A 13,893-nucleotide genomic window follows, 5' to 3' on the forward strand; every position below is an offset into this window, starting at 1 on the left:
AAGGTGTTTTTACCAGCCTTTCTTGTCAGATGGGACCAGAAGACACTTTGCACAGTGGATAGGGCTATAACTCAGCCTCCCTGGGGAAAAAATTTTAAACATATTACTAAATGTCACTCTTGAATACAGTTTGACATTTGTATATAAACAATAAACATTAAACAGCTGGTGGTATCAAAGAAGAAACACTTTTCCTGCTAATCACTAGCAGTGATGATGAAATAAAACCATGGGACACCTGTGTATCTTTCCTCTGAACTAAATAACCTCAATATGTTGAGAGGATAAACTAGCCCTCAGTTCCTCTAGCATTCTGTCAGATTTTACAAACATTCATTATACTGCAAAGTAATTATTCATATATGGAATGATTTCTCTGCTGGATTAGAATACCTTGCATACTGTAGAGTCTGTATCTTATCTGCCTACATATCTCCATGTCCTAGAACAATGCACAGAACAATAAAAATTTAATAAATTCTTCTCAAATGAATGCATATTACAATCCTAATAATGTCTCCTAACTACTACACTAATTTTGAAACAAATAGTATATAATAATTAACTTATCTTCTGATTATTTGTAACCTAATGTAATGTGTAATAAATTACTTTTCATCTTACATTTTTGCAGGGCTGTTCTTGAATAGTCTACTGTTCTGGCATTCATTTAGTATAATATAATTAGGCATTGAAATCAAGAACAGATCATTGGATCCTATAAATTAATGTTCCTTTTTAAGTATATAAGTTGAAAAGAATGTCATAATAAAATAATGATCCTTGCCCAACTGAGTAATACAAATTTTCCTGAAAATCTTACACAACTGTTAAAGAAAATAAGATAGCAAAGATCCTTTCAGCAGAAAAGATGTAAAAACACTAAGCCAATCAAGATTGAAGATTCTTTTTTTTTTCTAATCACTCTCAATCTCAAGAGAATTAACATCTTACTTTTCTTCACTTCGTTCTCCATAGCTGTAGGCTATAGAGGTCTCTCTTGTTTATCAGAAAAAAGCAGATGCTTTCTTTTCTCTAATTCTCCTTCCTTTGCCTGACCTTTTTTCTAAACTCCAGTACCAAATTTCTATGTATATGTGAGATACCACCTTCTATTGTCCTTCTGGAAATTCAAGTCAATCTTATCCAAAATGGATCTCATCATCTTCTGTCTGAAGTCTTCTCTTCCCTTTGTCATCTCCATTCCTGTTTTTGGACATCATTCTACCCTTCAATACACATCATGGTCACAAACGGCACTTCTCTCTCTTACTTGCCCCTGGGTACAACAAGCTTCCAACTGCTCTCTGGACCTATGTAATAACAGCTGACCCTCCCCTCAAATGTATTCAAACCATCACTTCTGTAGTTCAGGCTTTGTCATTTCACATACTTACTACTGCATTCTCTAATCTACCCATTATATATCTATTAAAGCTCAAATTATTTTCTATTCCTTTATTTAAAACCATCTGTGAGAAAAAATAAAAGGAGATGGTTCCAAGAAGATGGTATGCTGTATGTGACTTGCTACTTTGGGCAGACAGAATGCTACACATTCACTCAATCTAATTAATTCTATTATCGCATTGACAGATAGACTACATTTTCTGGCTCATGTGGAGTTAGGTTGAAGACATATGATTAAGCTCTGGCCAATGAAAGATAAGTCAATACCATGCATGTGACTTCCAGGTGGGCCTAAAAATACCTTACACAATTCTCTACTCTTTTCTTCCTTACACATTCTGTGGTCACAATTAACTGTCTAATACCTATCTATAATACTTTTTCATACATGTTTTGGTCTTCATATTCTTTGCCTCCTCATCTAACACTTCATATATTTTTCTATAGAGAGGATACAAAGATAAATTAATCTTTCTTATGAAATTGATTTTTAAAATAATGAAATTGAAAAGGTCAGTGTAGAGTTGAGAAATTTCTTTTGGCCTCAAAACTTATTATGGATAATTCAGAACCATTGACAAAAATAAAAGACATTCTTGACAAATCAAAGCTACAAGTTTTATTTTGGAGGTTGAATTTTTGGCTTTCTGTTACATTTGAATTTTGGTATGATTAATAATTTTGAAAAAATATATGCAAATTTAGTCTGAAATTAAGGAATACATATGGGCATTTTAAGTACATTTTGAAATTACCACTATGTTGAACCTATCTAGAGAAAATGTGTGATCAAATTACTCTTTTACAGTTTTTGGCTCATTAGTAGGTATACTTGAGATTTTGGTTATTTGAAAGAGTGTTTACCTTCAGGCCAGTTGACTGTGTTGGTGGTAATCTCATATTGCATTTTATCCAGATCCACTAGACTTCAACAAGATATGTTATACATGCTAACATATAATCTAATTCATTGGACTACATTTAAAAAAACATGTTTTTAGGCAAAAATGCTCCTTTTGTAGTGTCACTGTGATTTATGGATTCAGACACAGAAATTAGTACATTCCATTTTGTGTGACTCCCAACAGAAAAAAAAATGGTATATTTATCATTCCTTTATCAAGCATACTTCTGTGTTTCTACCAGAACAACCCCTCATTTTTTTCCTAGGTGTCCAGGAGAAACAAGTACAGCTACATTTTTATTCATCTGATGATGGGAAGAATTTCCAACAGGCCAGTTTCTTGCTCTGTAATTATAAGCATTGGTTCTCTCTCACTGTAACGTGGCCCCAGTGCCAGTTGCTGAAGGACACATTCATATTACAGTACGAGCTCTGAACCTGCACTTTTGGATCACAATCATATGTTGGCACAATCACCAGTAGCAGCATGCCTGTAAGCTATGGATACATGAGGATGGCTAGCAATAATGTAACAGAAACGAAGCTGTGAATCTCCTAAATATATCCTATTAATTTCAGACTAAATGTACCCAAGTAACTTCCCCTTTGGCTGATCCCATAGCCATTCTGTTATCACCTAAAATAAGGATAAACCTATTGGAAAATAAATACTTGAGATATGTCTTTAATGTCCCTAGGTCCGTAAATAAATAAACCATTGAGATCTCAATATAGATTAAAATGAAAAGGAGAGAACAGAATGGAGGTAAAAATAGACTATCAGGGATGATGATAATATATAGTAATAAAGATTTATTTAATATAAGGAACTAAGAGAAAATAAATCAATGGGAATATTCTTCCAAGAAAATGTTAGTAATTTTCAGAACCACACTATCTATTCTATCTCAGTAAGACATAGGAGTTAAACAGTGGGGAGGGAAATATTGGAGATGTTGTACTAAGATTTCTGAAAACATGTAATTTTATCCTTACACAAACTCAGTTTAAAAAAAAAGAGAATACTTCTCAAATCATTTTAGGGAGCTACAATAACCATGATACAAAAATAGTGGAGAGTAATAGAGAAGGAAGTTATATTTCATTCCCTTACTCATGAACACAGAATCAAAAACTTTAAACAAATTTCAGCAAAAGAGTTATAAATTTATTTTTTAAATGCATCATGACTATCACAGATTTATCCATTCAATACAAGGTGCTTTATTTTTAAGAATGTTAACATAATTTACCATGCTAGCAAGTTAAAGGGGGAAAATCATCTCAACTATATTAAAATCGTTTGTTTAAAAAATCAGCATCTATTCAAGATTATCCATCTTAAGAAAGTAAGATGCAGAACTGAATGTAATAAAGGCCATCTATCAAAAATCAATTGCTAAATACATATATTGAAAAGAATTCTCAAGAATATTGTTATAAAATCAGGTTCAAAACAGACATCATCACTACTATCCAGAATTGTTTATGAGAATTGTCTTGCTAATAGAGTCGATTTAGTAAATGCATACATGAATAAATAAGAAATAAGGAAAGAAATCACAAAACTGCCATTATTTGAGGATGGTTACATTAAAATAGCAAGAATTAATAAGAATTCAAGAATATTGATGAGTAGAAGACAAACTGATAAATTTCTACTCCAAAGCAATGCATGTTAGCAAAAGGAGTATTTAAAGGATACCATATATAATAACACAAAAATATAGGTCACATTAAAGAAATTTAAAATAAATATAAGAGAAAATCATAAAAATTTATTGGAAGACATAAAGATCTGTAGGTAGGAAAATAAAGTATACATAAGAAGACCCAATTAAAAAGATAAATAAATAGGTCAGTTTTCCTCCAAATTACTCTATACATTCAAGGCAATTCTAATCAAAGTCCAAACAAGATTTTGACTAGAGATTAACAAATCAATTCTAAAATGTATGTGAAAAAGGGCCAAGAAGAATTTTAGTTTTTTTGAAAATCAATGAGGTGATTTCAAAACTTATTCTAAAATTACATTAGTTAAGACTGAGAAGTTATTGCAAGAATAAAGAGAGACCTATATTACAAAAAGAGTATTCTGAAACAGAACCACACAAGAAGGGAAACTTGGTTTATAGTAGAGATGATATTGCAGATTAGGATGAATTATTCAATATTGGGATAAATGATTTCATAGTGGAAAAAATAAAACTGTGTCCCTACCTCATACTATGTACAAAAAATCAATTCTAAGCAAAATAATTAAAAAGTAAAACCTTAAACTTTTAGTAATAAAATTTTTAGTAAGAAAATATTTCTATGCCATTGTGGTATATACAAGGGATTCTTAACTCCCCAAAAGCAAAAATCATAATGGAAAAGATGGACAAATTTGTCAAATATAAAAATGAAAATTGCTATATATCAAAAGACATTTAAGGTATGAAAATACAATCCACAGAACAAATTGGATTGTATCCAATATAAAAACTAGTACAAACAAATACAGGCAAATAAAATAAATAAAACATTAATACAAACACAAAAGGCAAACACTCAAGATAGGGCAAATTATAACATTCTCAACTTACAGAAGAGGAATATCCTACAGAAACAGTAATCAACCTCAGTATTCAAGAAAATAAAAAGTAAAATGACAAGAGATTTTCTCATATGTAATCACATTGGCAACACTTTGAATATCAGACAATACCAAGAGATAGTGGGCACATGGAACAAGAAGAATGCACATAGTTGATGTTGTTCAGATGTTTAACTATTTTGGGAGTAATCGATAATATCTGGCAACATTGAAAAAACACATCCATCAACCCTACAGGATAGTCTCACATTTAGGCACAAGGAGACATAGAAGCATTATTTGAAATGAGGAAAAATAATGGATTATTCAATCTCCATTAAGGTAAAAAGTAAAATAAGCCATGGGAGATTCATGCAATGTAATACACAGTATTAGTGATACATGAGAATGGATACAGGATTGTTGCAGTAGGTTACAAAGTTTTGGATCGTTCAGTTTAGAAGTAGCTGCAATAATAAGATCAACTCTGTATATGTATTGCTTAATTGATTAGATTTTAACCATCAAAATCTAACATAGAAAAACTATGTCTGCAAAACGTATAATCAGCAGAGCTATTTTTGTTGTTGAAGTACTAAGCTACGGCAAATCTTTTCACAGAGATGTCCCTATTCAAGTGTTGAATGGATAGCACTGTGTGAACATGCCCTTTGAATCAAATCCTGTAAGCTCCTAAGGAACTTTTGAGTCTATGAGAAACACTGGATGTGATTATTAGTCATCCAATCACATACGTTCTAAGAGTGGCTTTCTCTGGCTAGAGAGGCCCGGTTATTTTCCATTGCTTCCTTGATGGACTGAATGTTCTTTTCCTTTCCCCCACCAGAACACACAAATACACACACACATACTTCATTGCTAATGAACCAAGAAGAAATATTAATAGCAAATCCACTAATAAGTATGCAACACCAAAAAAGATCAAAAGGGATCAGTTCAAATAATTATGTGCCTGAATGAGAAAGGACTGTATTGCCTGCATCCAGTTTCCTGCATCTCCACCTGGCATGCCAGCCTTGCATATCAAGTAGGCAGCATGCCTTTTGAGGAGGGTAGAAGTCTAATTTTACACCCAAGAATAAGGTAATTTTATACCTGCTCTAAGAGTGGATTAAGTAGTTTCAGACAATTGTTAAGCTACTAAAATAATCATGAAGAAGAATGGATGGAAGAACAGATCTTTGCAACAAACGCATGTTAATTACCCTTGCAACTGACTGGGAGATCAATTTGCATAGGGAATCTTTGAAGCCTGTCAGGTATGAATTGAACCACTGAACTGCTACATTTGATAATCCAGCCCTTGCACTTAATTTTTTTCCCCTGAAGATGTTGTTTCAGCCTACCAGACAGCTTTCCACATATAAAAGTACTTATTTCTAATTAATTTGCTCCTGTATTTAACACACACACACACACACTGTTCATGACTTTTAAGGAAATTAACAAAATATTACCAAAAACAAAGACATTGTTAATTACATATATGAAAGAAGAAATATTTGTATACTGTAAATTTGAGGTTTAGTTCTCAAAATCTGAGAACTCAAGAGGATTACTGGACATTAATAGATAAGTGGTTAGCTAGTAATAATGAGGCCACATTATAAAAGCTTTATCTGTATTAACTCATTTAATATTCACAACAGCCACATGAAGTAGACAATATAGCTTTCTTCTTTATACCCAAAGGAAAACTGAGGCACCAAGAACTACAATAAATTGACCAAAGTCATTCAGTTAAAGAAGTGGCAGGGTCAGGGTTTAAACCCAGATAGCCTGATTCCAACACATTATTATCAGCCACCCTACCTTGCTTCTCCTATAAAGTCTACACCACACAGACTCTCCTATAAGGAATAAAATCTTTTTGTTTTTAATCACAGTAACTTAAATAGAAACAGAAACAAAAATATAAGACCCATTGGGCTTAGTAGTATTTATCCACTGAAATTATATGCCCATTTGCAGATTTTGAAAATTAAAGGGCAAAGAAAGGTACTCCAGGGAATAAAGAATACAGGAAAACATGTGAGAAGAAAAACCATACTAAGAAACTGATTGGGACTCTACTAAGGTTCATGGTGATGATGCTTTTAGAAAATTTGACATGTGATTTGGACAAAAATTACTCAGTAAAAAAAATTAGAATTGAGAATTCTAAAAAATGGCATACAAGCCTTAACTTAATAAATGTAATCCATATTCTTCCACCCACCAATACTTAAACATTAGAACAAGAATCTTCCTTTGTGTATGGATCTATTGATTGGGGTTCTAGTCATCTTTCTTACATAATGAAATCTAGTTTTTTTGAACATCCCATTTCGATGTGAATACAAAATCATCTGGAATTTAGCAAAAAATTTCCCATCATTTATAGTGGTTTCAATCTCATTAAATTCAACTTGCCTTTACCAAATATTTATAAAGTAAATTTTGTTTCCATCAAAACAAATATTTTCACATTTTTATTTCTATAATTTGCATAGCATTCATTTAAATTTTATAATTAGAATATAAGGATATTGGCATGTTTGTGAGAAAAAAATAAAACAGATTATTGGTGATCATCAAGGTTACTTAATAGATGTATACCCATAGAGGGGAGGTTTTAGAGAGGAGCTAACTAGCCATGGGCACCCAGTATGCTACAGGCATCAGTGAGCTACAGGTATTACCAAGGGAATGGAGATCACTGGATATTCAGAAAGTCTATTAAATGCAGGTTAATTAAGGGTTTCTTCTGTATATACAAAATCCTTGAAAGAAAAATAACTTTAGTCATTGACTATTTTATGATTAGAGTAATGTAAGTACATACTAATGTTCACTTATAATATCACCTTCTGAGTGTGCTTAGGTAATCACCAGTTACTACCTAAGTGTATTTCATCATGTGTTTCTATGTTCATTTTATAGACCCTAACTCAAATGAGCTTACGTGTTAACAAAATTTTATTAAATCGAAGAACCTAAAGGGTAAATAAGGCTAGAGTTTATAATATAACTGCTATAAAAGAGATAAGGAGAGGCAAAGATAACTCCATCTCAGAAAGGCAGAGCATATTCTAAAATGTGGCTAAATTTGATGAAGAAGGATTGTGACTATCTTAGGAAAGATAGAACAATTACTAAGTACAATTTCTTAAATGACCTTGTGAAACATTAATTTCTGTAATTTGCATAATACTCCATTAAATTTCATAATTTATACATGCACAAAAGTTGGCATATTTGTGTGTGGGGGAATCCAATTGACTCTCAGTAATCATAGAAGTCATCTGGTTGAAGTGTACACATGCAGGGAGGGATGGGTAAAATATTAGAGTAGATTGCTGGCCAGGAGCGCTGAGTGCCTACTTGTGGTCATACTGGCAGAGAGCTTTCTCCACATGCAGAGGAACTGGGCCCCCTGAGTTTCACCTCACATTCTTGTAGTTCTAACATTCTCAAATTCCAATAATTCTAGAAAAATATTTATTGAGTTGAATATTCATCAGTAGAACTATCACTGAAGTCACTTGAATAGGGTTCTAGCTTGTGAACTATGTCAGAATATATAAACATGTACAATGGATGTGCAATTATATCCCCTCTTAAAGGGATAGGTTCCCCATGGGAAAAATTAAAACTCTGCCCACATTGAAGTTCAAAGATACATAAACATATGTGGTAGATTTGGGGATAGGCAAACGAAATCAGATTAGTGGGACTCTCAAACCAAATCACCCCAAGTAAAGGATCATGCAGGATGGCATATAATTCTGGTTTCAGATACCAATACAAACTAGGCTAGGAAGGTGGTTGTAGTAAAATGGAAAGAATTCCATAACTAAAAAAAAAAATCACAGCAAAGGCTGATCTGCCAGACATGTCCATTATCCTAACTCCCTTTCCATTTCTTTCAGATTATGGCATTTTGCACTGGTATTACAAATCAGCCTTCTGACATAGAATCTAAGAAGGTGATGCTAACACAATCAGGTGAACAGTGTGAAATTCAAGGAGAATTGAAACGATCCACCGTAGAGCAACTTCAGGGACAGAGTAGAAGTACTGCATTCAAAGATAAGATAGAAAAATACTATGTGAGCCAGAAAAGATGTAGTGCTCAATAGGCAGAGAGGAAAATAAAACATGCTAAATAACTTTCTACAAGAATAAATTTTAGCCTGCTAAAATTCAATAAAGTAAGAGTCCATGAAATAAGATATGAGTAATGAAATGATAAGAATATGAATTGAGATTAAAAAAATGAGATGTCTGAATGAAAGATGTTAAAAAAAGAAGAGTATAATGATTTGAATAATTAATAAGATTGATTTAACAGATTTCTTTTTATTAAATCCTACATCCTAAGAGATTCCCCTTCTCCTAAAGCAGCATTTGGAATATTTATAACAGTGAGTCTTATAATAAGTCACAAAGAAACCTGATATAACACTAACAATAATCTTTTTTTCAAAAATAACAAATTAACAACAATAAAATCAGCAGCGACAATGAAACAAAGAAACCAAGATGGCAGATTCTTTTTTCACACAAAATTCTAGGGTCAAAGAGAAAATCAAAGCTAAGTATTAACAGTTATGAAGAATGTTATATATAATATTTTTCATAATTAAAATTACTGTCATTATTAAATAATAAACACCAACATTTTTTCATAATCTAAAGTTTCAATTCAATTCAATAAATTAGCAAAAGACAAAATAAGCATAAGATTAAGAATAATAAATTAATAACATGAGAAATTATAATAAGTCTGGGAACAAATATCTTGAAATAGCAATAAAATAAACAAACCTAGAAAGCTGAATTCAGTAAGACAAATAGATAAAAATCTCCATACATATCACTAGAAGTAAGAAAGAGGCTACAGACACTGGACAGAAGAGTGCAAATAATTAAAATATTTCCTACTAAATCTGATAAATTATTTTTAAATGGTGACTGGATTATTGAAAACAAAATTAAAATAAAAAAATAAGTAGAGTCTTTGTTCTCCAGTACTGTCCTTGTTCATTCCTGACATGGCAAACATAGAACATTCTTGAATAACTAATTTTATGAAGCTAGAATTAGCCAGACTATAATCATGACAAATAAGTCCTAACAAACAAATTTTAAAAAGACCACAGAAAATCTCAATTTTCAACAGAGATATAAAAAACCTAAATAAAATATTTGCAATAATATATTAAAGAATACTTCATAATCTGGATGTTTTAATATAGAAATGTTTGTATTAATTTTAAAGATTCCATAATTTAATTAGTAGTATCAATTAGTCAAAGGAAATAAAATCAAGAGATCACCTTGGAAAAAAGGTAGAAGTCATCCATCCAATACATTTCTTCATTCTTTCCTGATAAGAAAACTAAAAAGCCAATAAAAGATGTAGTTAAGAAACAAGAAGAATGTTTATCTCAACTCATTGGTCAATTGGGAAACACTAGAAACATTTCTTCATCAGAGTCAGAAATAGGAAAAATAACCATTAAGTACTAATATTTGGTAGCTCTCTGGAAGTTCACCAATTAAAAAGAAAACAAATAAAATATGAGGTGTAAATCATTGCAAAGGGGACAAGAATATTTTTCTGTTCAGATATTTTATTTAAATTCAAGAGAACCAAGGGAAAAACATTTTAACTGATGACAAAATTTCCTAACTTTACACATTTTAGCTAATGATTGCTGATGCACAAAGATACTGTTTTATATACACATATACACACAGACAATAAAACTGAAGAAACATGTAATAACATTGGAGAAATTTTTTTAATCAAAGTGCGTAAAAGAAAACATAACTAAATAAGGCAACCATAAAATCATTTATAGTAGGTTTGTAGTCAATTTCTCTGAAATCAATATATACATTTAATTTATAAGGATATAAATGTAAACTCTAACTGGAAGAAAAAAATATAGTGGCTGAATTATTTAAAGAAAGAGATTAAAAAGAAAAAAATGAATGAGTAGAGTCTTTGTGGGGTTTTTTTCATAGTTTGAAATGTACCATAAAGATTCACTCATTTTTAAATAAGTGTAAAAATAGAAAGATCAATGGAAAAAAAATCCCACAAGGAGACTCAAATATAATGAAAATTTAGAGGAAATAGCTAAATGATAGGATGTTTAATTCTCTTTATAGAAGCTTTTTTAAATCCCTGGTTCACAGTGTACATATATACCTTTCCCTCCACAAATATACAGATGGATTTAACATATCAAGTACAAAACTTGCACAATAAAGGAACTAGAAGTAAAGATATCTGATCTTGGAGTGATGAAAATTTCTCTAAGTATAAATGTAAAAGAAGAACCTTTTAAGGAAACCTTAAAGATATTTATATGCCTCTGATTGCAGTGGAAAAGATGGCAGAATAGCAAGGCAAGACATAAATCTCCTTCCATGTACACACCAAGAAGGTAACTGAGGCAAATACAACTAACCCTGAAAATTACCTAAGACATCAGAAGAGACCAGCTACACCTGGTGAAAAAGAGAACATCACACACACACACACACACACACACACACACACACATATATATATATATATATATATATATGAAGGCTAATGTGGCAGAACCATGATCAATCAGGCCCATCCTTCCCCCATCTCAGCCCACAAGCAGGAGGGAGAGGAACAGATCAGGGAGAGGATAGAACTCAGTAATCCTGCAAACCTGGCCCTGGAGATCAGTTCTGGGAACATGAGTCCATACTGCACTGGGCTTTAGTGGTTAATGGGGCTGGTCAGCAGGGAGAGTTGGAGAACTCTCTCTGGGAGGCTGAGACTCCTGTCACTTGTGGAGGATAGGCACACTCAATCAGTACCTCTGAGACCCAACACAGAGGCAGTGATTTGAAAGATTTACCAGCAGCAGGAAGGGTGCTGGAGGGGCAGAGATTGGAGGGAGCTCTCTTTGGAGAAGAAATGGCAGGTGAATGCTTCCCCAGTTCTCCCTCAGTCCAACTGTCAGGCACTCTTGGGAGCCAGCTCCAAACATTCCATTTTGCTAGCTGGTGGCTCATCCCCACGGCTTGTTTTCCTGCATACTCACCCTGAACAGCCCACTTGGTCCAGCAGCAGTAAGACCTTGCTTCCTGGCAGGCTGAGGGAGATTTTGCTGCTTGTCAGGTGGAGGGAGGCTTTCCTTTCCCTCCTTCATCCCAACTGGGGGTTTCTGGTGGGAGCCAACTCCAAAACCCTCCATCTTGCTCACTGGTACTCCCCTGCACACCTGCCCTGCCCACTCCGCTGGCCTAGCAGTGACTGCCATTGCTGCCCAGCAAGCAGAAGACTGCCATGCTCACAATGATCTCAACAGAAGTACCTCCTGGCACACAAAGGACACACTGAAGTGAGTTGTCAGACTCTGTTTACAGAAATCACCCATTGCCCACAGACAGGCAGAAAGGTGACCCTACCCACAGCCCACCAACAGTAACTGTGGCTTCACCACAAAGGAGAATCAGGCACAGGTGATGAAAGAGTCTTGCTCTTCTGGGTACCATAGGACATCTTCATAAAGACATCAATCTCTAGACTAGGAGGCATAGTGAATCTAATACAAAGGAATAAACAAAGAAATCCAGATGAAATCAGGAGGCAGAGAAATATGTTCAAAACAAAAGAACAAGGTAAGACACCAGAAAGAGGGCTAAATGAAATAGAGATTAACAATCTTCTTGATAAAGATTTCAAAGTAGCAGTCATAAAGATGCTCAATGAACTGGGGCAAAGAATTAATAATCTCAGTGAGAACTTCAACAAAGATAGGAAATTTGAAAAAGAGCCATTCAAAGCTGAAGAACACAATGAGAGATTAAAATTTACTGAAATTAACTGAAATGAAAAATATATCAGAGGGAATGAATAGTACACTGCTGAAAGTAGAGGAAAGAATCAGTGAGATAGAAAAGAAAGAAAAAAGAAAATAACCAAATGAGGAAGAGAGACAAAAAAGAATTTCCCAAAATGAGAATATTCTGAGAGAGCTGTGACATGTCAAATGAAACAATATTCATATAATAGGGGTCCCAGAAGAAGAGAGAGAAAAGCAGTAGAAAGTCTCTTTGGAGAAATAATATGTCCCCAATCTGGGAAAGGAAATAGACAACCAGGGCCTGGAAGTACAGAGAGTTCCTAATGGAAGAAACCCAAGGAAGATAACACCAAGACATACAGTAATTAAAATGGCAAAGATTAAAGATAAAGAGAGAATCTTAAAAGATGCAAAACAGAAGCAGATAGTTTACCTGTAAGGGAAAATAACCATTAAGGCTATAAGGCTATCAGAAGATTTATCAGCAGTAATTCTATAGGCCAGAAGGGAGTGGCATGAAATATTTAATGTATTGAAATGGAAGAATCTACAACAAAGAATCTTCTACTCAGCAAGGTTATCTTTCAGTTTTGAAAGAGAGATTAAAATTTACTCAGATAAACAAAAGTTAAAAGGACTCATCACCACTAAACCAGCCTTACAGGATATGTCAAAGGGACTTCTGTAGATGGAAATGTTCTTACACCGAAATATTTTTCATCAGTGAAAATAAACCTACAGTAAAAGCAGGAGACCAATTACTTGCTAAACCAAGTATGGAGTTAAAAAACAAAAGTAGTAAAATCAACTATACACAAAAGCAGTCAAGGATACACAACTGATATAGATTATGACATCTTATATATAAAGGAAGAGGAGGAAGAATAAAGAGTAGTACTTTTAGATTGTGTTCAAAATAGAGTGACCATCAAGTTAATATAGACTGTTATATATTTAGGAATCTATAAACATAAAGCTTAAAGGTACAAATTATAAAAAAAAGGAAATCCAAGCATTACACCAAAAGAAAACCATCAAATAATAAGAGAAGAGCTTAAGAGAGGAAGGAGAGAACAGAGATGAACTACAAAAGCAGCCAGAAAACAATTAATAAAATGGCAATAAGTACATGCCTA

This window comes from Manis pentadactyla, chromosome 12 (genome assembly GCF_030020395.1).
Source record: "Manis pentadactyla isolate mManPen7 chromosome 12, mManPen7.hap1, whole genome shotgun sequence".
Classification (NCBI taxonomy): domain Eukaryota; kingdom Metazoa; phylum Chordata; class Mammalia; order Pholidota; family Manidae; genus Manis; species Manis pentadactyla.